The sequence below is a fragment of the Pipra filicauda genome, unplaced genomic scaffold (genome assembly GCF_003945595.2).
Source record: "Pipra filicauda isolate LSUMZ 115617 unplaced genomic scaffold, ASM394559v2 scaffold152_size1767362_pilon, whole genome shotgun sequence".
In the NCBI taxonomy this organism is placed as follows: Eukaryota; Metazoa; Chordata; class Aves; order Passeriformes; family Pipridae; genus Pipra; species Pipra filicauda.
In genome coordinates this window covers 1,126,981-1,151,040 of record NW_024104018.1, presented here as the reverse complement: position 1 = coordinate 1,151,040, position 24,060 = coordinate 1,126,981, and the positions used below count along the sequence as shown (strand labels likewise).

The window sequence follows — 24,060 nt, the reverse complement described above, 5'->3', positions numbered from 1 at the left end:
CTTTTCCATAGAACCCATTTCTCAAGACTGAGTGGGAAACAGGATCTTAAGGTTTTGAGTTGTTACAAGTCTGAGCAATTAAATCTCACACAAAAACACATTAATACGTGGACTAAGAGTTTCTGAGGCGAGGAAAGATTAATAACCCTGGTATTTAACACACTAATATAGCTACAGGCACAATGAATTTTCACGTCTGGTACACTGTGGGGTATTGCACTGCACGACACATATTCACAGCCTCAGGGCTTTCCTATTAAAACAGAAAACAAAAATTCCAGCTTTCTAAACCGCTGGTCACTGCAATGACAGGTCAATCCTCCAGCAGAGAAAGACATTTGGGTGTTTCATTCACAGGATGTGAAAATGCAGCCAAGCACAACCTGCCAACCCTTCAAATTTAAGTCCTTTTTCACCCACACAGAGACAAGGAAAAACCTAAACCAAACTCCAGTGGAGCCCTAGACATAAATCCACCATCAGAAATTATTTCTGGGATTGGATGTTGGAGAGTTGGGCTGATTTTGATGAGATGGGTTCACACGACTCTTTTTTACTGACATTAACCGGCAGTTTTTCCAAGCACCCGATTTTATATCCACCAAAGAGAACTTGTGTTTAAAAAGAAAAACAAATTGAAAAAAAAAAAAAAATCAGAGTAACAAAAAAGTGCAAACTTCACATTCACCCTCACGGCTGCTACCAGGATTCCCCAGGCTCCTCAAAGTTTTCCATTCTGTAATCCCACGAAATTTAGCTTTCAGGCACACCCAGATCTGACAGGCCTGAGCAGCTTTCCACCCTATCTTCCAGCTTAGGCTCACACTTGTATTCACAAGCCCTTCTGGAGGGCTTCATGCGAGGGGTTTGATCCAGATGGCACCCAGAGCAGATTCCAGCACTCCTGGGGAGGGAAGAATTGCTGGTAGGGGCTGTGTCCCTCTTGGGAGCTCTATTCAACGGGGGTTAGGCAACACATTGCCTCGGATGTGGGAGATCTGGGTTAATTCCTGCTGGGATTCAGACCACGGGTTCTCCAAGAAAGTGTTCTATCAACCCGTGGGTTCATTTATAGGGGAAAGCCCTTGATCTCTCCTGTGGAAGCTGATACACCTCGCAGGGAACATCAAAGGTCCATCCTGCAGACAGGAAGACTACACAAACGCAGGAAAACTCCACAAATACAGGGAGAAAGTCCACACTCACAGGGGAAAACTACACACACACGGGGGGAAAACTGCACACACACGGGGGGAAAACTGCACACACGCACAGGGAAGAACTCCATACACACAGAGGGAAAAAGTCCACACACACAGAGAGGGGAAAACTCCACACAGATGGGAAAACTACACACACACACACACACAGGGAGAAACTCCACACACAGGGGGAAAAACTACACACACAGAGAGGAAAACTCCACACTCACACACACACAGAGGGAGAAACTCCACACACACACAGGGAAAAACTCCACACAGATGGGAAAACTATACACACATGCAGGAAGAAACTACACACGTACAGGGGGAAAAACTCCCCACACACAGAGGAAAAGTCCACACACACACAGGGAGAGACTCCACACAGATGGTAAAACTACAAAAACACACAGGGAGAAACTCCACACACGCAGAGGGAAAAATTCCACATACACGCACAGGGAAAAACTCCACACAGATGGGAAAACTCCACATACACACAGAGGAAAACTCCACATACACACAGAGGAAAACTCCACATACACACAGAGGAAAACTCCACATACACACAGAGGAAAACTCCACATACACACAGAGAAAAACTCCACATACACACAGAGAAAAACTCCACATACACACAGAGAAAAACTCCACATACACACAGAGAAAAACTCCACATACACACAGAGAAAAACTCCACATACACACAGAGAAAAACTCCACATACACACAGAGAAAAACTCCACATACACACAGAGAAAAACTCCACATACACACAGAGAAAAACTCCACACACAGAGGAAAAACTCCACACACAGAGGAAAAACTCCACACACAGAGGAAAAACTCCACACACAGAGGAAAAACTCCACACACACACAGGGAAGAACTCCACACACACAGGGAAAAACTCCACACACACACAGAGGGAAAAACTCCACACACACACAGAGGGAAAAACTCCACACACACACAGAGGGAAAAACTCCACACACACACACACACAGGGAAAGACTCCACACAGATGGGAAAACTCCACACAAACACACAGAGAAAAACTCCACACACACAGATAAAAACTCCACACGCACACAGAGGGAAAAACTCCACACACACACAGAGGGAAAAACTCCACACACACACACACACACAGGGAAAGACTCCACACAGATGGGAAAACTCCACACAAACACACAGGGAAAAACTCCACACACACACACAGATAAAAACTCCACACGCACACAGAGGGAAAAACTCCACACACACATACAGAGGGAAAAACTCCACATACACACACAGAGCACAGAATCACTGGGAAGGAGGAAAACCTGCATTCCAGGCTTTGTTTCCCTTATCAACTCTTTTACTCAATGACTTTGGCATATACAACATCTGCATTCTCAGCGAAGATAAACGCCTCTGGTAAACCAGAATAAAGCTCCCTATTTCCAAGAGAGCCCTGGTTTAAAAACCTGTATTTCCTTATCCTCCCTCTCCTGCATAGCCCCAGGCAGCTTCCCACAGGTAGAATAGAGCCCTTGACAGCTGGCTGTGAATTCCCTGTCATTAGTAAAGCACACAAAACACTGATGTTAGAGCTCCATGTGGCATTTTCTGGATTTCAGTGCTGTTCTAAGGGCTATTTTCAAAACATATCAGAATTTCCAGGGATTTAGCCACATGGCAAAGCTGTATAATCGATGTCTATTAGAGCAGACTGAAAAACACGCAGGGAGAATACATTTCACCAAATGAGTTGAGGCACTTCTGAGTATTGGTGATAGTGATTAACAATTAACCCTCTTCCAAGCAGACTCAGAAGTTGATTAACTACTGCATCCTTTACACAAAGGAAACAATTCAGTTAAAGAAACACACAGTTTAAAATTCTCCCAGAAGAAAGCAACCCATTTGCAGGAGCACAGTTATTAGAAGAGTTCTGGAGGGATTTCCCCTTATCTACTTCTTCAAAGAATATGCACTTTATGTGAATATATCCCCAATACTAACCAGTGTTTTACGTGTATATACATTACAAGCGTCTTCCTGCGGTAGTAAAATGAGTAAACCTGAAACTTTCAAAGTAACTTTATTGCTCATTTTATAGATTTCCCTGGCCCTTTGATGAGCTGCCATTCCAGAAGGCAATCTCAGCTTCAGACCTTTGTTGCTCCTGCTCACGTCAACCCCACCCATTTCCAGGTTGTCTGTGGGAACTGCATGTGCTGGGAATTAGCCAGGCATCTCCCATCAGAATCCCTCCCAGCAGGGTGCCAAATCCCACACGACATCACAGGGGCTTGGTTCAGCACGTGCATTTTAGCACCGAGTCCATTATGGAGAGAAACAAAATATGATGTAAGAGACAAGAGGGAGAAGCCAGCAGGGAAATGGTGTTCTCGAAAATCCAGGCTCGCCAACAGCCATTTTTTAAGAGATCTGGGATAAGGACTGGAATTGCTGAAGGTGGAAAAGCCCTCTAAGACCCTGGAGTCCAACCATCCCCCAGCACTGCCAAGGCCAGCACTGACCCCTGTCCACAAGTGCCACATCCACAGGGCTTTGAAATCCCTCCAGGGGTGGGGACTCCACCACTGCCTTGGGAAAACTGTTCCATGATGACATTTTCCCTAATATCCAACCTGGCACAGCTTGAGGCTGTTTCCCCTTGTCCTGTCCCTTGTTCCCTGGGAGCAGAGCCCAACTTTCCCCCCCCGGCTCCCCCCTCCTGTCAGGGGGTTGCAGAGCCAGAAGGTCCCCCCTGAGCCTCCTTTTCTCCAGGCTGAGCCCCCCCAGCTCCCTCAGCAGCTCCTCACGAGACCTGTGCTTCTTTTATTGTTTTATCTCATATTAATAGAGAAGCAAATGAAGCTTAAGCCAGGCTGGCTGAAGTGCCAGAAGAGCTGAACTTGCCTCCTTCCAGCAAGGCAGTAGCTCCAAACAAGTAAATTCCCTGCAGGTGGAAACCTCCAGTTTCCTGCAGGTCAGAATCCAATGGCCACCTTTAAAAATGAAGACAATCACACTATTATACCCATCCCATGGGAGGGAGCATTCTTCATCCAGGGATTATGGAACAGCTCCCAGTCCAGCTGTTTCTACTCTGTCTGGAAATCAAGTGCTGAGGCTGCCCAAAGAAATGTAAATCTCATGCACAGTCTGAATCAAATTATCTGGCAAAGCACATGAAGAAGAGATCAAAAAAGCTACAACCAAGTAGAGAGATGAAAATGAAAGACACTTGCCACAGTCCACACAATTCCTGCTCCTACCATTGTTTGGGGGAATAATCAAATGCTCCAGGTGCTCATAACAAAATCCTTCATTTAAATGCCCAACTGGAAATACATAAGAACTTTACCCCACAAAAGGTTACCTAGAAACTCAGCTGCAAGTATTATTATTTTTCAGATTTGTTCTGCAGAGCAATTCTGCAGTGGTGGAGGATAAGCCCCTCATCTGCCTAGCTAATTTAACTGCTATTAATTAATTTCATAACGAGCTTAAAATACTATATTTCCACATATATATATATACACACTGTGATTTCTCTGGTAAAATAAGTAGCACTCAAACACGATGACCCTGATGGCAAACCCCAAATGCTCCAGCTCAAATATCACCTTCACCTGATAAACTTTAGTGAAAATTGAAGAAGACTTACACTAATAGCCCAGATTAGGGTAGTGCTTGAAATAAATTCTCTTGTCTTTCCCGTGATAACTAAGAAACAGGAACAACAGTCAAAGAGATGTACTGCGGCTGCTTTTAGCTCTGTTGACTTAAAAGTGTAGAAACTGCCAAGTTTCAGGTTTCATGTCTTGCATATGTCCAGACATGTGATTTAACACATTATCAGAGCAGCCTTAACCACTGAAGCCTTTTTTCTGGAAGCACTGCAGTGTTAGAAGGCCAATCATTACCTCTCCACCTACAATGGATTATTTTGAGAGAGTTAATAAACTGATAACATTCCTCCCAGCAAAGCAAGCTCCCCTGGGAGCCAAAGACAATTAAAAAAAAATAAAGCATGCAGAAGATTCATTTAAATGTGAATTGTATCATCAACCCCTCACCTGTGAGCACTCACGGGGAGACAGTCCATGATCTTATCTAGTGGTGGTTAACCACAGGCAAGGTTGTAAACATGGGTTTAACTAGTCAAGAGAACATTCTGACAACTCAGAGCAGATCTCAGTTCCCTTTATCTTGGCAACTAAGCACACAGGCAAAGATTCCTTTGCCATTCCACATTCTTCTTAAAAGAGTTCACCACGTAATTGCTTCGGGTGGTCAAACTACTGATAGCTCACAAAGCCACATGTAGAAGTGCATCTTTAATAAATATATACTTTCTACCTACCTGGGAATTAGCTGAGAATAAAAAGGGTTTATATCCACACAGAATAAAGGAAGAGTGTGGGAAGAGTGATACAAACTGGATTTTCTCATCGTCACTGAAGCAATGCCACATTTTTAGCAATACTAAAAGAAGATGGGAATATGGTTCTAACCACTCCCCAGACCTTAGAAATAACAAGAGGGTTAACTTATCTATACTTTATAAGGACAAAAGTCTTCCAGCATACATAAAATTCCACAGTTAAAATACCCAGGTAGAATATTAACATAATCAATAAAATTTTAAAAAGCAATTTAGGAATGGTAAGTCAGCACAACAAGTCTATCAGCTCTGTTTATTTTCTTGAATGCACATCCAGATAGAGCCTTGGAGATCCCAGATTCTTATTTTGAACAAGTCTTTGTAGCCTTCCCTCTGGAACCACCAGGTCCTCGTGGTGTCCAGGAGTTTGAATTCCAGGCACCAGCTGCCCGGTTCCATGGTTTTAATGGCCATGGCACCATTTCCCTGATAACCCAATGGAATGGCCCTGGGGTGAATCCTTGCCAAGACCTCCAGGCCTTCAGGTCAACCCTAAAAAAAACCATTTTTGCCCCCCTCTCCCATTTCTGAATGCTGAAGTCAGGGCAGCCCCCAGAAATAACGCAAGGCTGCCCAAAGCAAAGGAAGGAGAGGAAATGTTTCCTCCTCCCTCCGCTCTGCCAAAAACTGCCCCATGTGCATCTCTGTGACCATCAAGGCTGTGCACAATGCAGCCACTCAGCCTTCAAAATCCCAGCATCTGTCCCTAATTGTCCTTACTCTGGCATGACAGTGGGATACAAAGAGTGTTCATAAATAAATTCATGTGTCCAATGGCATTTTCCGGTGTTTGGACATTTTTTTTTTTCCCCAAGACAGAACAACCTTTAAAAACAGCTAAAAGTGGCCTTGCTACATTTTGCTTCCCTGTACCTTCTCTCACTATATTTCTGTGTTGATTTTTCAAAAGATCTGGCATCTGTTTTAAAAACCTGACCCCATTCTGCAGCTCCTGGAGCATTTTCCATTGAATTAAGGCATCAGAAGAGCTGCTTGTTTGCCCTGTGCTTTTTTAAAAAGAAGTGAAAACATGTCCAAGGGTAGTTTTGTCATCCATCTTTTTGGGAGGCAGCATCCCACCCTACAGCTGCAATTCCTAAAGGCTTTAAAGGTCTTATTTTGCAAGGAAGGGACGGGAGTTGGTGGTTTGAAAAATCCAAGAGCAGCCAAAATACCAAACAAGAGTTTCAGGTGATCAATTATTATAGGATGTCTGACACTCTAGAAAGCACTTTTAAAAAATGCTTTATTTAAAAATCTAAAAAAATTATTCAAAATTTAAAAAAAAAAAAAAAGCAAAAATGCAGTTTAATAAGTGGTGCAGAGGCAACCACTCAACCCTCCCACTAGCAGAACAATGCCCAGCAATATTATAATAACCCTGAGCAACAGCTACCTCAGGTTTTATTGATGAAGACATGATATAGGATAGGATAGGATAGGAGATATGATATTATATGATATGAAAAATGCCTTTGATCAGATCAGGTCAGCTGTCCCAGCTCTCTACAGTCAATGCACCAAATTCTGATCTCTACATCTGTTACATGACACAGGAAAAAAATGCATGAAATTATTTGATGTGACTCTATCACCCTAAATAAGAAAAAATAAGGAACCTCTCCATCAACAAAAAAAATTCCACATTTCATAACTATCCTTTTTAAAGGCCTTTTCTTCTTCTCTTGGTAATTCTTAGTGAAGTATTTTTCTATACCTCTGAAATCTGGCTTCAAACCACAGCAAACAATTCTTTCCCATCAGCCACCCATCTGTCAAATCACCAGGGCATTGCTGAAGTCCCTGTTGGTCAGGAAAGGGAGTAAAGCCCAGCAGAGCATTCCCTCAGGACATTCACAATAGCTCAGGAACTGCTCTGAGTGACTGGAGTTCTGAATTCTGGCAAGGAGGTGGGATGTATAAATCTCACCTATCAAGAGTTTGTACAAAACAATCCATCCTCCAACCAGGAATGACTGCAGCTGGCAAGCACTGGAAGGACACATTATGGTAAATACAGAAGGACTTGCAGCAAAAATAAATGAACAACAAACACAGCAAGGATCATCTATTTTCAGCATTCACATCATTCCACAGCGTGCAGGACACAGAAGGTGAATTCACTAGTCACCCTGAGCAGGGATCTCTTATTCAAGCTCCAACTTCTTGGTTCCAGAAGCTTCCAATTCAATTTAATGGCACCACTCTGCTGTATTAAATATACTATATATTTATATTAAGTATATTAACACAAAGGGGTTGTGTTTTGATTCTTTGCAAGGCAAATCCATAAATTATATAAACTGCTGTCGTCATGGTTTTGAAAACAGAATCTGCTTACTGGGAATATCCTGACTTGGAAAGGACTCACAAGGACCCTTGTGCACCTCTCCTATGAGGAAAGGCTGAGAGAGTTGGGATTGTTGAGCCTGGAAAAGAGAAGGCTTTGGGGTGACCTCATTGTGGCCTTCCAGGACCCGAAGGAGTTACAAGGAAGATGGAGAGAGACTATGGACAAGGGCCTGGAGTGGCAGGACAAAGGGGGAATGGTGTTAAACTTGCTAGAGGGCAGGGTTAGATGGGATATTGGGAAGGAATTGCCCAGAGAAGCTGTGGCTGCCCCTGGATCCCTGGAAGTGTCCAAGGCCAGGTTGGACGGGGCTTGGAGCAACCTGGGCTGGTGGAAGGTGTCCCTGCCCATGGCATGAGATTATCTTTAGGGTCCCTTTTCAATCCAGGCCACTCCATGATCCTGTGATTCCTCAGAACCCAGGAAGTACTTCCATGTGCTTATAACTAAGGAGTCTGTTGCCCAAACCACGACAAACCAAAAAGGACCAGATAACACAATTACAGCTCATTGACAGGGACACGAGGAAAGCTGGGATAACACAAAGGAAATGTGAGGTATAAAGGGATATTCTCACCATGAAGAGCATTCCACTCCATCACATTTCATGTCAGATGCCCTGCAATGCCAAATCCTTAGGAAGGTGATGCAGCACTTAGTCCATACTCACATATCCAAAGATTTAGGTAGTACAGCAGCCTCAGGCACTGTGATTAGATGAAAGTCCTACTACCAAACACATTCAAAAAGTTGGTTAGTCATGGTATAAAGAGAGGAAAAACACAGAGCCTGAACACCAGATGCCCTGAATTATAGAGTGATAGAGATGTAGAAAGGCTTGGGTTGGCAGGGACCTTAAAGCTCATCTTAAAGCCATGGGCAGGGACACCTTCCACCAGCCCAGGTTGCTCCAAGCCCCGTCCAACCTGGCCTTGGACACTTCCAGGGATCCAGGGGCAGCCACAGCTTCTTTGCCAGGGCCTCACTACCCTCATTTCCAGCTGAGGGTGGTGAATGCCTGAATTCCAGCTTGATTTAGCACAGAATTCATGGTGCCTGGAGGCTCTCGAGGTAGGCAGTGACAGCCCTTCACCTCTGCCTCCTAAAGAAAAAAAAATGCAGATTTTTAGTTAAATTAGCAGCCTGGTTTCAACAAAAACTTGTTCCTCTGAGTATTTTATAGCACCTACATTAGAGAGTGTCCAAAGGACACTCACAGCTCTACACCCCAAATCCCTCATTTCCTGGGACCAGCCAAGGAGAAATCCTCCCTCCCTTGACGCGTCGTTCTTCTCTAATTGTACTGTAATTATTAACTTCATTTATTGCCTCACAGAAGAGGAGATGTTTTCAAGTCTGTGCAGATCCACTGCAAATCTGCAGCTCCTCAATACCTCACTAATATTGTAAACACCTATTTTAAGGGTTTTTTGCACTAGAGAGCCTCGGTGTCAGTGTAAATTTTTTAGCTGTAATCCCATAAATCTGGTGATCTCTCCAAATGGGAGAATTATTAAAGGGAAGGAAATGAATTATGGGAATTTTGTTTCTGAATGGGATCATTTTGAAGAAATGAAGCCAAATAGTTAATTCTGAAAAGTTATTTAAAAATAAGTTTATATATATATCTACATATACATATAAATAGATATTTAAGCTGAAATAAAGAGGTAAGCAAGTCTTCCTGAACCTAATGGTGATATTCTTTTAAAGCTTTATTTATATATATATATATATATATATATAAAATAAAGAACACTTTATTATCCTGTTCATTTTTTGATCTAGTGAATGAGTGCGAATTTTTCACTATTCTACTATTCAACAATAACTCCTGTAAACTTACAGTACAGCCCTCAACCAATAACATTTTGCCTACTTTAATTTGTGTTTTGGTAGTGATACACATGTATTAAAGCAATAAATCCCTTGGATATTGTTAAGGCAAACTAACTCAACACGAAACACCATTATTAAGGCACAGAGCATCAATTTGATCTGAGAGCAGGGGAGAACATGGGACATCCCTGAAGTTCCCAATGGAGAAAGGACTGTCCAAAAAACCAGAAATGAAAACAAAAAAACCCACAGGGAAGCTCTTTCCTGAAACTCCACTGGTCTTTCCCTTCTGTGCTGTGAATTCTGAATTTTATCAGACTAGATTGGTATCAGGAACTGCTGTAATAATCTTAGAAAAATAAAAGAATTAAGATGCACAGAATGCAGCCTGAGGCTGAAATGAGCTTTGAAGGGAGAGAATCCTCAACCCTTACAACCACGTGGTGTTTTAAAAAGTGATACCCCAGAGGAACAGCTGCTGTGCCAGGAGCTCTTGGGTTTAGTTGGACAAGCTGCTTTCTTGAATCTGAGCTGTTGGGGTGTTGTAATATACTTAAAAATAACTCCTATATGTTCATATAAACATCATCTAATTTGAATCCACATCAAGGCAAATGAGGTGCCCTGAACCTTCCCAAACAGGGAAGAACCACTGCAATCTTGATTTATTTAATAAGTTTGACTTGTAGGCTCAGTTCTAAAGGATGGACACAGGGCCTGTCCTTTGAGCAGACTCCAGTTTTGGAGCAGCCACATTACCCTGGGCAGCTGAGATCAAGAAGCTGCTAAATCCTGAAAGCCAAATAGGGGATTATCCTACAGGGTCCTGCAGCCACAAAGAGCTGGAACTACAGAAACAACCGTAATGATGAGCACAGGGAAGATGTCACACTGGTTGAGCCAGGAACAACAGATGGAGACAGTGGACTTGCAAGGAAAAATTATGATCCCAGCCAGGAAACAGTGCTGGGATCTGAACAGCCACCTGATGCTCTGCAGCTGAAAGACCAGACAAGGTCATTTGGTTTGTCCAGCCTGGAGAAAGGACTGAGGGAGACTCACCATGGTCTACAACTTCCTCGGGGGCAGAGGAGGGGCAGCACCAACTCTGCTCTCTGGGAGCAGGGACAGCACCCAGGGAATGGCTGGAGCTGTGTCACAAAAGATTAGGTTGGATCTCAGGGAAAGGTTCTTCCCCCAGAGGCTGGTTGGGCACTGACCAGGCTCCCCAGGGCAGTGGGCACAGCTCCAAGGCTGCCAGAGCTCCAGGAGGGTTTGGATGATCCTCTGAGGGACAGGGTGGGATTGCTGGGGTGTCTGTGCAGGGACAGGGGTTGGATTCGATGATCCCTGTGGGATCCAGCCCAGGATATTCTGTAATTCTATGTATTTTCTCAGCTGAAAGAAGGAACACCAACACTTTAAGCTCACATCTAATAAGTGCTCCTTAAGCAGGCACCGAAGCTTTTCATATCCAGCCTTAAATGACATCAAATCTAAGGCAGAACCAGCACCTGCAAGAAGGTTTTAGGCCCCGTGAGGACACAAAACACTCACCCCATCATGGTGCCTTGTGCTGCTCCCCATGTCATAACCCCTCAGCCTCCATTTCAGTGCATTAAGTTGAGCTCTGAATTAGTGCAATTTGCCACAACAGGTTTATTCACATCAAGACAAAGCCAGGGCAGCACTTTTCCCAAAAAACAGGATTAGATGACGGGTAAGTGCTCCCATCTGCACTTGTGCATGTTTAGACTCCGAGCAGGGTAATCACCACACTCCAGGGCACGATCTGCTGGGGTCGGGGAGATAATCTTACACCTCTTGCTGGTTTTGACATGGCCCAATTGGGAAGGTGTGTAAGGGAGGAGATAAGTCTGCCCTGAAGCACGAGTTATTCATCACTGCCAGGGGCAGCAGCTCCACAGATCCCAGAGGATGAGCCAGTCTAGGATGGCAGCCTGCTCTTCCCAACACAGCTTCAATGCTGCCCTGTGTGTCAGACACTTAGGAGAAAAACCACATGGAGCAATTTTGGAAGGAATTATTATCATCCTGAGGGCCTACAGACCACTAAAGATGGTATTTAATTTTGTTTCTTCAATTTTTAAATAACAGAAAAAAATTACAATATCTTGCATTGAAACCTAAGGCAAAAATACAGATGCAAATCAAGTCTGCTCCTACAATTGGTGTTAGTTCTCAATCCATATATCCCGAGGATTTCAGTCTTAGCTTCTCTATCATTTGGTATTTCCAAATGATACCAGTGTAATTAGGCTGCAGGGAAGAAAGACACATTTCTACATTGTGCCAAACTACAAGGCCATTTCGACTGACATAGGAAAGAAAACTGTTCTCACAGACACACTAATTTATGGGCAAAATTAATTAAAATGAGTGTTAAAATGACTCCACTTCAAAATCTTGAATAGGCAGCATGTTCAATCTATTTATACATCCAATTTTTCACCTTCTTACTGCAAGCATCTCCTCCCATTTTGCTTTTCAGTATGTACTCCTACTATAAAAAATGAAGGATAATGAAGGATGAAAATGAAGGATGGAGTGGACCTTTCCCTGGACTGAGAGCTGGTGAGTGGAAATATTAGATCTAAGAGTCCACAATTCTCCAGAATGAGACAAGAAATACACTGAAAGAAGATAAATTACTTATCTAGAGCCATTCATCCAGTCAGAATATTGCTAAAGCCTCGATCTTTCCTTGTCTATGAGAGTGGTGAGGCCCTGGCACAGGTTTCCCAAAGAAGCTGTGGCTGCCCCTGGATCCCTGGAAGTGTCCAAGGCCAGGCTGGATGGGGCTTGGAGGAACCTGGGTTAGAAGAAGGTGTCCCTGCCCATGGCAGGGGGTGGAATGAGATGATATTAAATTCCCTTCAAACCCCAACTATTCTAGGATGATTCTTTGGTTGTTTTTTTTTTAGCACAAAGACTCAGGTTCCAATCTCTTACTGTCCCATTTCCATATCTGCAAAGTGATATCAACAGTGGGATCTCCAAGTGTATTTTAAGCAGGTTTCACACAACAGTTTAAATTTGTTTCAATATCAAAGCAAAGCCCAGACAAAAACCCCAAATGAACACCAGTTTACCCTCATTTGGTTCAAAGCCAAAAAACCTGGAGTTCAGAGCAGGTACATCAAAAGGCCCCAGGCTTGAGGCAAGAAATCCCAGCCTGGTTTTGTTGGTGTGGGTAGATTGGTGCTGTTGCACTGGGAAAAGGGATCCTGGTCTGGGCTCTGTGTTCTGGCTGCTCATGGACAATGAGAAAACAACAACTGCCAACAGTTATCCTGAGCATTCCCTTAAAATCACAGAATCATGGAATGGTTTGGGCTGGATGGGACATTAAAGACCACTTTGTTCCAACTCCCTGCCATGGGCAGGGACACCTTCCACTAGACCAGATTGTTCCAAGCCCAGTCCAACATTTGGCACCGGGAATAACCAGCCCAGGGATCAGCTGGAAGCACGTGCAAAGCCCAGGGGAAAGCTCTTACTGAGATTAAAAGATTCTCACAGCAATTAATGGCACAATAACTGCCAACATCACAGGCATCACCCGATCCCACTCAATCCTTAAGGAAAGCTTAATTCAGGAATTAAGCTTCAGAAATTCCTTCTGAAGTTTATTGGTGTGGCACTATCGGAGGTACCTTTTCACCACTTCTGAGCCCTCCTCATCCAGGAGGCCTTTGAGTCACACACTTGAATAACTGAAAAATTCCTTTCCTTTGAATCCACAAGATCCAGCCCACGGACACAAGGGATTAAAATATTTAGGAACTTACACTTTAAAAACAAAAAAAAAAACCAGAGGGGAGTTTTCAGAATTGTGAGAATTCGTGCAGCAAAATTATCATTATTTTTTTATTTTTAATCATGGAATGGTTTGGGTTGGGAGGCACCTTAAACCCATCTCATTCCATCCCTCTGCCACGGGCAGGAACACCTTCCACTGAAAGGTGGAAATCATGGTGACTCTGTTTTGTAACTCAAGTTTGCAACTCCTGATTTCAGACAGGGCTCTCCTACATAATTTGTATAAAGAGTAGAAAAGGAAACATTCCCTCTGTCTTCTCCCACAGCTGAAGCTTGGGCAAACAGAAGACCAAGCAGGAAGAGATGGTGATAACCTGTCTGCCTGGCAGGAATCTGCTTAGGAGTTCCCAAGGCACAGGTGTCCCTTCTCCAGAGCTCCCAAGGGTGCAGGAAAAGGTGCCTGTTCCTGTAGCACTGGTTCCTTCCCTGCAGCACCTCGTGCTTGCCAAAGGCACACGTTCCCCAGCACATCTCCCCAGCTTGGCTGTGCTCTCCCTCTTCTTCCTGCCAGATAAAGCACCCAGAGCCAGCCAGAGGATGGAATTCCTCCCGAGTGTTTCCAGGATCAGCACGTGGGATCCATCCTGCACAAGCTGATTAGAGGATTTCCCGGGCCCCTGACAGCAAACATCACACAGTCAGATGTCAAACCTCGGAGATGCAGCTCTGGCAAAGCCAGGCTGAGGGAGATTATCCACTCTGGAAGGGATGGCACTGGCTGGGAGCTGGCACTGCAATTACCACGCTGGGAAATGTTAACTGAGTTAAAGCAAGACATGGAGGGGAGAGAGGGAAAACACTGGGAACTGAGTCAATTGTGGACTGACTAGAGGAGCAAAACCATCACCCTGCAAAGACTGATGAATCACCAAGCTGTGTAACAACCAGGACAACTCCCTTCCTCCATGCTATAAAACATCCATCTGCAATTACCTCTGGAATTCACCTGCACTGCAGGTACATGGCCTGGTCAGGGACTGACGGGAGACAGACACCACAGCTCTGAATTCTCCTCCTCCAAAGCTGGTCCTGTGTTCTCAAACACAACCCTTTGTCATCATAAACCTTTTAATTTTGTCTTTTTCTTCAAAACTCACTGGAGCAGAGGCAGGATGGGGCATCGCAGTGGGGAGGTTCACAGTTACAGGAAAAGCTCTAAAACTTTAAACTTAGAGGTTCCAAACCGAGCCGAGAAAGAGAGATCTCGGCATTTAAGATTTTATGATTTTAAACAAAAACATGTTTGCTGAGGGAGAGAAACTTGAGTCATTATCTGAGCATCTGGGATTACCAGTCCTGTATTTATGAGAGAGGCTGCAGCACATGGCTCTGCCACTGCTCTGATCTCTCCATCTGTGGTTCCAGGCTCTCCCTGCACTTACCCTCTGACAGATGGGAAATCACACAAACCCATTTTCCTGAGATTGCCCTTAGGAATCAACCAGCTGAGTCTTGCAAACCAGTTCTCTCTGGGTGAACCACGGACACTCCTCAACGCTGAGGTTGTTTTCATTCCCTGCATTAGCAGAGCACCCATGGGCCTCACTCAGCACCGAGCCCTCGGTGCCTGTGATACCAAACAACACTGCTGGTGGTTGTCCCAGGGGATTTACAGCCTGATTCAGTGCAGGGATATGCATTTGGATATAGGGAATAGGTACAAGGAGCCAGGGTCCCTTCTCAGGAGAAACACCACTCAAAAGGCAGCAACGACCTGCCAGTGTCAGCCCAGCACCTGCTCACGTACTTTCATAGGATCTTAGAGTGGTTTGGGTTGGAGGGGACCTTAAACCTCATCTTGTTCCACCCCCTGCCGTGGGCAGGGACACCTTCCATTAGCCCAGGTTGCTCCAAGCCTTGAACATTTCCAGGCATAGGGCAGCCACAGCTTCTCTGGGCAACCTGTGCCAGGGCCTCCCCACCCTCACAGCCAACAATTCCTTCCAAATATCCCATCTATACCTGCCCTCTGGCAGTGGGAAGCCATTCCTGGTGTCCTGTCCCTCCATCCCTTGTCCCAAGTCCCTCTCCAGCCTTCATGGTGGGCAGCTTGTATTTCTTGCTGGTATTTGCTTCCCTAGGTACATTTTTATTGTGTTCTGGCACTTCCTACAGTGAAACCTAACACGCCTACTTTAAAAGAGCCCAAGCTTTGCTGCCATAGCTGTGGAACACAGAACCTTTTACAGCTCTATAACCATCAGGAGATGTGCAATAACTGCATTTTACAACAGACTTGTAAACCACGGGCTATGATTTGGGTCCCTCGACGCTGCACACCCAGCGATTCCCACAGCCTGGTTCCTTCCCACAGTCTGGCTCCTTCCCACCAGCACCACAGCTGCTGGGGACACCCTGACTTTGCTGCCACCTCCTGCTCCCCAAAATTGCACGGTCTGGGGACACCCTGACTTTGCTGCCACCTCCTGCTCCCCACGGAGTTGGGGACACTCTCATTTTCGTGCCACCTCCCACTCCCCAAAACCAGTGGGGCTGGGGGCACCCTGATTTCGGTGCCACCTCCCACTCCCCAAAACCAGTGGAGCTGGGGACACCCTGATTTCAGTGCCACTTCTGCTCCCCACAGGGCTGGGAACACCCCGATTTTGCTGCCACCTCTCACTGCCCAAAACTCCTGGGACTGGGGACACCCCGTTTTCGGTGCCACCTCCCACTATCCGCGGGACTGGGGACACCCAGATTTAGGTGCCATCTCCCACTCCCCAAAACCAGTGGGCTGGGGACACCCAGATTTCGGTGCCACCTCCCACTTCCCAAAACCAGGGGGGCTGGGGACACATGGATTTCGGTGCCATCTCCGGCTCCCCGCGGAGCTGGGGACACACGAATTTCGGTGCCACCTCCCGCTCCCCGACACCGCCGGGGCTGGGGCCGGGGCTCAGCATCCCCTGGGGCGGCAGGACGGGACCCGCAGCCCCGAGCCCGTCCCAGCCCCGCTCCCTTCCCGGGCCCCTTCCCCGCACTCACCGTCCGTGCAGGGGCGGGCTCGGCGGCCGCTCCGGGACTCCGGGATACCAGGACACCGGGATACCGGGACACTGGAGCACCAGGACACGGGGCTGGGGCTGTGCTGGTGCTGGAGGAGGGGCCGGGGCGGGGAGCTCGGCTCGGACACCCCGCGCCCGCCCCCGGGGCGGTGGGACCTGCGGGCAGGGCGGGACCGCCCGGGCGGCTGCGGGGGCGAGGAGGGGACCCCCCACCCGAGCATCCCCCCGAGAGCTGCATCGACACCTTCCCCGACACCCTCCCCTTCCCCCGGGACCGGCATCAACGTGGCATCAAAGCGTATCAAGGACGAGCTGATTCGTGTGACCACCAGGTGACTTGAGCCCAAACTACTGACCAACCTCATTTTAAGGATAAATAGTCTCCATTGGGTGCAGCTGTGCTAGAAGGTAAATTTAAAGTATTTAAGCCGGAGTTAAGAAGTGTTGAAATCAACAATGAGAGGCTGGCAGCGAGTGTTTTTCTAGGGATGCAAACCCTTTGTTTTTCGCTGGGCTGTTGCGTAAGCCGGATCTTCGAAATGGATACAGTAATTTGTGATGTTTTCATGGAGTTAATTAACTGCTGCGATCCCACATTCCGAAAGCGAAATTGTAGGGATAAACTTGCAAACAGTCTGCTCTGTAATTGAGTTCATCCTCCAGGCACGAGGTTTATCAAAGAGATCTAGAAGGGTTTTAACTCATGGAAAAAGCTCTGGCACCGCACAGCGTCTGCCTTCCTCTACAGGACTATGGGGGAAGGTTCGGACTTCCCATCTGCTCTCCTAACATAAACCATGTATACTGGAAAGCCTCTTCTTCCCCGATGGATCCATCCTCATCCTGCAGGCAGCAGCTTCTCAGAGCACGAGGAAGTGCCTTTTACGCACTGAAAGCAGCACAATCCAATATTTATTCTGATTTAGAAATAATCAACTCCAAATTTTGCCAGACTGATTTCTACCTCTGCTAGGCTTGGTGCAAAAACCACGTAATTCTCATTAGAAATCCACTCATCAACCAAAAAAAGGGAGCAACCCATTTCCACAGAATCCAATGGAATTTCCATTGCTGAGGAGAAAGGTAATGATTTAATTGAGAACTGCTCAGAGTAATAATTACTGGAAATAAGCTGTTTATAAAGCTCCCGAGTATGACTTAAGGGAGGTGGCAAGGAGGCAGGAACTTCACTACACTGTACATAAAGTGAGTGTAATATTCCTATAAAAATGGAAATGCATGCAGAAGGTAAGTGGAAGAGTCTCCCTGTCATACTCCAGGCTACTAAAAAAGAGGAGGAAGAAGGAATATGTCCATGGAGAGGTAACAGAGAAGATGCAATTACTTATTAAAAAAAATTTTAAAATGCTGTGTTCATTTCCCAGCCATCCAAACCTTCTAATTAATGCCCCATCCCTGGAAGTGTCCAAGGCCAGGTTGGATGGGGCTTGGAGCAACCTGGGCTAGTGGAAGGTGTCCCTGCCTATGGAAGGGGGTGGGATGAGATGAGCTTTAAGGTTGCTTCAAGTCAAACCAGTCTGGGATTCTATGAATTACCTGGTGCAGGTTTAGAAGGAAAGCTAAAATCCAGAGCGTGGCCTTGGACACGGACTCCAGCACGCTCTGGAGTGCAATTCCATTGAATGGGTCACTTAGAGAATCATGGGATATCCTGAGCTGGAAGGGACCCCCAAGGATCATCAGTCCAACCCCTGGCCCTGCACAGACACCCCAACAATCCCACCCTGTCCCTCAGAGGATCATCCAAACCCTCCTGGAGCTCTGGCAGCCTTGGGGCTGTGCCCACTGCCCTGGGGAGCCTGGGCAGTGCCAACCACCCTCTGGGGGAAGAACCTTTGCCTGAGACCCAACCTGACCCTGCCCTGGCACAGCTCCAGCCATTCCCTGGGTGCTGTCCCTGTCACAGAGAGCAGTCCCTGCTGGACGTCCCGTGTCACACAAGGCCCACACCGCAGAGTTTAGCTCAGTTTTATTTTCCACTGTAACGGATTTCGAATGATACATCTCATGCAGTCTGCCAGTGTATCCATCCATCTCCGGTAGAACTTCAGGATGAAGATAAAAGACTTATCTCCACGGGATGGGGGAAAGAGGGTTCAGGTTTCCTATCAAGAGTTTAATACATTTCAGCATCGTTTGATGCAATGGCAAAAAAAATTTCCCCTTGGTACCAGCAAAACGTGTCCACATTTTTTTTTTTTGGGTTGTTTTTTTTTTTTTTTGTTTTGTTTTGTTTTGTTTTGTTTTTTTTAATCCTAAATTGAACACTACTGTAAAGATACATAGAGCCCAGAGAATACACATCTGCAGTACACATTACACAACTTTACAAACTAGACAGGTATAAATCTACAGAATGCCTCAGCCCCCCCCCGTGGCTCTCCCACAGCGAGAGGGGTGTCCGTGGGCAGGGCTGTGAGGGCGGGAAGGAACGGCCGGAGCAGTTCCCTCCTGCACGGCGGATGCTGCCGGTGCACGGCGCAGCTCGTACAGGCACAGTGAAGACAGGAAACAAAAAAAATATATCAAAGCAAGGGGAGATTAAGATTATCCTGCTATCAATTTATTTCCTGATTCCTCCCCTCTTCCCGTCGAGGTGGGACTTGGTGTTTGCAGGAGGTGTTTCTCCTCCGGCAGCGGAAATCTGGTGGGGCCTTTTCCCGTCGGACCTTCGGCACCGTTGGGTTTAAACACCCTTTTCTTCAAATTAAACTGTGTTCAAATTAAAATTCTTAGGGTAGGTTTAGGTGGGATATTGGGAAGGGATTCCTGGCTGGGAGGGTGGTGAGGCCCTGGCAGAGGTCGCCCAGAGAAGCTGTGGCTGCCCCTGGATCCCTGGAAGTGTCCAAGCCCACTTTGGAGCGACCTGGGACAGTGGAAGCTGTCCCTGCCCATGGCAGGGGGTGACACTGGATGGGCTTTAAGGTTCCTTCCAACCCAATCCACTCCAGGATTCTCTGATTTATAAAGATTTCAGGCAAACGTGCAACCTTAGTCCATCGGGATTTATAAAATGAAATCGAAAATTTACTCAGGGTTCTGTAGTAAAAATCCTTGTGACTTAATTTTTAAGTTTTTGGTATATTCAGGATAATCAAACTCTCACCCTTGTTGAATACAAACTTAAAAATGCATCAGCCAAGATCTTTCCAGGCCTAAAACTTTCCTTGCTTTCCAGAAAACAAGTTGATGAAACATGAACTCAAGGACGAACACAAGATATTTGAACATATCATTAAGAGAAGCTCGAGTGAGCCAGAAATACTTTTTAAATACTAGCAAAAAGAACAATATGCACTTTAGTTCCATCTGAAACACGTTTCCCATTCGTATTTCCACCCAAATTTGTCCCATGCATGACATTTTTAGATGTGAAATTTCTTTTGCGCTGTACAAACCACAACTTGAAAATGAGCCTCGAGTAAATAGAACACAACACTCAAAGAGCAAAGAAAGTAAGGATCAGGTGGCAGAAACGGCAGGAGACAGGTTTGGATCTCTGCAGAGCAGATGTGTGGTTTTCCTCTCGATATAAAACGTGAAAGCTTTAAAAATGGTACAAAAGTTGAATATACAGCACGCGGTACAAACTGAAGTCGCCTGATTAAAATAGGCTTAAAAAAAAAAATCAAAATAGATACAGAAGCAGAGTATGTTCAACTGAGAATTTGTGATTTCCAGTTATTACACATTTGGAGAATTTTAGCCCAAGGCATCCTTTTGGCATTCCAGTTGGAGGAAATCCTCCTGCAGTCCGGATGGAAAAGTGAACTTGGAGAAACTTAATTTGTTCTCGGCTAGTGGGACTGACTGGCTGATCAGCACTAGCACCATTAAGAGATGTCCAAGTTAACTTATCCCTCAAGCTGCAGAAAGCTCTCAGAACTGCCCTCCAGAACTGCCCTGGTGATGCTCTGAGGAACTCACACCTTTTTTTTTAAGCTAATATTGCATCTACAATACAATTCCATACCAAACTCCCAATTCAAAAGACAGAACAAAAAGTTTTCCTACGACACAAAAATCTTTTGACAGCAAATAAGTTTGGTATCTTTCCCAAAATAGCTGTTTCAGAACCAAAACAAGAGGATTATTAGTTCAGAGTAGAAACTTCAGCTCCCAGCAGCTGGTAAGATAGCACAGAGTAGTTGTGGATTAGTGATTTTATTCAAGATTGCATATGGCAAGTTCACAGTTCATTCTTCTGGCAGTGCACATGCACGTAAAGAAAGAAAATATAAAACTCTGAAAAATACAAAATAAATTAAATACATGCAAATTTGCAGCTTCATTAAATATGTTTAGCAAAACGCTCCCCAAAATAGTGCAACATTAAAAAAAACCCACAAACAACAAAAAAAAAAACCAAAACAGTTAAATTAAGTCCCAACTTACTTTGCAACAACTTAGTTTCAGTAGAAAAAAAATATCTAAAGTCAATTCACAATCTTCCAAAATACACTCTAAGTAACTGAATAGTTCTACTCTTACTAACAAACAGGTTCAGAAATTAAAAAACAACCAACCAACCAACCAACCAATCTCAAATTAAATAAGAGCAAAGGTCTGCAAAAGAAGACTAGAGGGCTATGCTCGGCCTAACCTTCCTGGAATCCCGGCTTCCCTAAGCCCGACCGTGTCACCTGCCCCGGGAGGAATGTGCGGGCAGGGAGGAGGAGGAGCAGCACCTTCCCGGAGAGATTCCAGTGCCCCCTTGCTGGGAAGATGGGAATTTGCTGCCTGGCTGGAAAAAGAGATCCAGGAAAGGCTCGTCCTTACCTCGGTGAGCACCATCCGTAGGATGATTTGCATACAGTGACCTACAAAAACATTCTTTTCCCCTTGGGATGTGCTCCTCACATCCCTGCAAATGTATTCCCAAATTTGGCCTGCAAAGGACAGCTCGAGTGTACAACTCTCACCTCCTTTTGGACTCTCTAATTTTTTAAGGGAGTATCTGGGATTTGGGGGATTTTCTTTTCCTTTGTTCCTTTAAGCTATGTCCTTTCTGGTCGGGGAATGTTCCCTCCGGGATCTGAATTCCCAAAGGCATGTGGGAAGGGGAAAGGAGGAGGAGAGGGGGGGAAACACTTGTCAGATTTTCCTAGACAAGATTTCCACCGCATTCTGAAAAGCCTTCAAAACTTCCTAGGGAACAACGCTCACAAACACACTCCAGGAAAACCCACCACCGTCGGGAGAACTACAAGCAGCAGCTCGGATCTTAATTTTAAAATAGGTCACACAGATAATATTCATGGAACTACCAAACTTCAAATCCTAGCTCTACACTAACAGATTTCTCTGCATCCCGTTTGATCTTTACCAGGTACTGCAATAAAGGTTATTTTACACAGTCCAGAGATTTTTATTTATTTTTTTTTTGTTTTTTTTTTTTGTTCCCTCGGGATTTTACAAATGGTTCTTTGGGGAAATTTCCTTCTGAAAATGTAAAGCAAGTAAAACGAAAACCATATAGCAGCACATTTTCATCCCCTAAAAATATAAAATAATATGTATATTATACAGTAAATCAGTCATGACAGAGCACAATCACCTGCCTTTGGTGGCACTTGGTCAGTGAATAATTAATTCCTTGATGCCAGAAGTCGGGATTTACCGATGCAACGGAGGACTTGGAAAAAAAAAAAAAAAGCATCGCTCTGAGTGTGGAAGCGCCAACCTAAACCAGCGCCAAGGTGGGCTCGGAGTGGCAGACTCCCTAATCCTTACTGAGATGGGAATGTCCAATACATTGCAGAAGGATCTGGACACTTCTGTACACGTGGAGGTCCTGCGAAGCTCGGGGTACCTGGGACCGGTGCGTTGCCGACGGCCGGAGGAAGCGCAGGATGAACGGGATGTGGGTCGGGTCGAAGAGGGGCAGAAAAGAAACTAGTGACTTAATGACAGTCCTTAACATGCTTAAGTGGAACTGACCTGCCAAAGAGAGCAGAAAGCAAGGGAAATTAGCCCATTTTTGGGGTTAGGAAGGAGATCACCCCAAAGGTGACGTCCAGCAACCAAAGAGCCTCCGCGACGGCGACGAACGGAGCCACATGGGAACAATTCATGGAATTAGGAATTTGTCACAATGTGCCAATTCTCTTGATTTACACTAATTCTTTACCACCTGTAACCTGGCAGTTTGTCTTGCCTAAACACTGTAAAGGCCTAACTTTTTTTTTTTCCCTATAATCCTTCTGTTCCTTTAATGGGATTTTTCTCCCCACTGGATGTGCTCAAGAGCAGATCTGTGCCTATCTTATGTACCAATAAGGAAAGTAACAGCAGCTGTGTTTGAAAAACATAAAACAAAGGCATGAAAAAATATAAATACTTCTGTTCTACATGTGCTGACAGAGAGCCTTTCCTGATATATATATATATATGTGCACATATATATAAATAAATATGCATTTATAAATATGTATAAAGTATTTTATAGATAATATCCAATCTAATGCTATAACACTATAGTATATAATTTTACATATGCACATTATACAGGCATCTTTCTGACTAATTTATAATAATTCCATCCAGAAGCAAAGTCCAAGGCACGTGACCAAGTGCCAAGGTTGCTTGGTTCACCTTTATAAAAGTTACAAATCATAAAGCTGATCACAAAACATTCCACATACATACTTTTAAAAGCTCTTGGGTTTTAATTGGATTTTTTCCCCCACATTTTTCATATGGAAAACACCACGTAAGCAACTGAATGTGCCTGGAATGTTTTTGGATACACTGATACAAAACCAGCCTTACAAGGATCCTCAATGAACCATTTTCTTGTACAGTTATTAAAAAAAAAAACCCTTGTCCAAATTCAAGATCAAGTTATAAAAATAAATACATAAATATTGATGCATCAGTGTTTTTAAATTTGCCCTAAATTTAATGTTGGGAGTTGTAGTTGGCTCCTAATTGTCCTCTTTATTAACACCTTATAGGAAACCAGATGGTTATTAATTTATGCATCTTATTGGCTGCATTAGCAGTGTTCTGGCTGGATTAAAAATATTTATTCATCTTGAATTTGAAGGCAGAACTTCAAAACGAGCTGATTTCTATTAACACTGATTTGGCCACATATTTAAGCACGAAAATTCAACATAGAATTGCCCCATTATCCACTTCAGCCTGGCAGCCACTAACCAGACACTGCAAGGGACACTCAGGTTTGCCCAGACACCACCTTTATGCTTATTTCCACTTCTAAAACTGATTATTAACTAAGTTTCTCTTTAATGATTCAGAAAAAAAACCAACACATAAACCCAGACTGTATAGTGAATTTGAGAATTCTGTGCAGTTTCTGGCCTAAACTTTGTGGGGCAGCGTGAA

General features: G+C 44.9%; 2 protein-coding genes across 2 annotated transcripts in view; both read right to left on the bottom strand.

Annotated features, from left to right (window-relative positions):
- The window catches only part of LYPD6B (LY6/PLAUR domain containing 6B), a 46,610-nt gene extending 29,895 nt beyond the window's left edge, over nt 1-16,715 (bottom strand). The window contains exon 1 of the mRNA XM_027721031.2: nt 16,670-16,715. The gene's annotated coding sequence lies outside the window, so the exon portion shown is untranslated. The remainder of the gene's footprint in view (nt 1-16,669) is intronic.
- A 4,140-nt stretch (nt 16,716-20,855) lies between these two features.
- KIF5C (kinesin family member 5C) overlaps nt 20,856-24,060 on the bottom strand; it is a 70,396-nt gene continuing 67,191 nt past the window's right edge. Inside the window, exon 26 of the mRNA XM_027721044.2 lies at nt 20,856-22,650. The gene's annotated coding sequence lies outside the window, so the exon portion shown is untranslated. The remainder of the gene's footprint in view (nt 22,651-24,060) is intronic.